A 1,157-nucleotide genomic window follows, 5' to 3' on the forward strand; every position below is an offset into this window, starting at 1 on the left:
TGCTGGGGGGACTTACTGGTGGTCTGCTTGGTGGAGGGGGCAATGCTGGTGGTGGCTTGCTTGGTGGAGAGGGTGGTGAAGGTGCCTACATCAGGGGTACCCGAAACCCTCCCAGAGGCTGGTCCACAGCTGGTGGCAGTGTCCCCAAAGATGGCATCCCCACAGGGGTTGCTGGAGGAGCACTGGGACAAGGAGGTCTGCTAGGTGACGGAGGTGTCCTTGGCACAGCAGGGATTCTCGGTGGCACTGGTGGCCTTCTTGGAAGAGGAGGGCTTCTGGGCAATGGAGGGCTGCTGGGAGGCGGCGGCGTGCTCGGCATCCTTGGGGAAGGCGGCTTGGTCAGCACCATCCAGGGGCTCACCAGGTAAGGACAGCACCATCTGGTCTCCTTGCAGGGGCGGCAGCCTCAGTGCTGTGGGGGGGAAGCAATGGTGATGCTTCAGTAGATGCTCAGATAGTTTGGAGCTGATGCTTTGAGATAAATACTACCTGGAAGTCAGCACCAGATTTGCATCGCTTGGCTGCAAAAAAGCCTCTTGAGCTAAATAAGGAAAGTTAAAAGAAACAGTAGTTGGAAGGCGCTTGCCCGTAGAGGGTGCACCAAACCGCGCGTTGGCCCTCAGAGCCCCTGTCACTGCTGCCAGGCCAGTGCTTGCTTGTTTGCAACAGCCCCATTTTAACTCCTATTTGAAGCTCAGCCCCAAGGAGACGCGCAAGCAATAATAAGGTGGCTAGAACAGAGCTTCTGATAAAACTGGGAAATAACTAAAACAGGAAAACAACTGAGAAAACTCAGTGTCTTTTGCCATTTCTGGTCTAAATGGCCTCTGACTCGCCCACCCCTTCAGCAGTGGCTTTGCGCAAGCGGTAGAGCCTGGGTGGCAGGTGCTGGACTCAGAGCTGTCACTTATGGTGTCCCCATGTCCCTCGCTGTCCCTGCAGGCTGAGAATCGTGGAGCTGACACTCCCCAGGGTGTCCCTGCAGCTCCTGCCTGGCATCGGCATCCACCTCAACCTCTACACCCGCGTGGCCCTCAATGCCAAGAGGTAGGTCAGGCTGGTGCTGCTGCTGCTGCTGGCAGTGCCAGCCGTGCCCCCAGCCCTGGTGGAAGCACCACCACAAGGGGTGTCTCCAAGGGGGGACGCAGTTCCTGTTC

The sequence above is a fragment of the Falco punctatus genome, assembly GCF_963210335.1.
Source record: "Falco punctatus genome assembly, chromosome: 10".
Lineage (NCBI taxonomy): Eukaryota > Metazoa > Chordata > Aves > Falconiformes > Falconidae > Falco > Falco punctatus.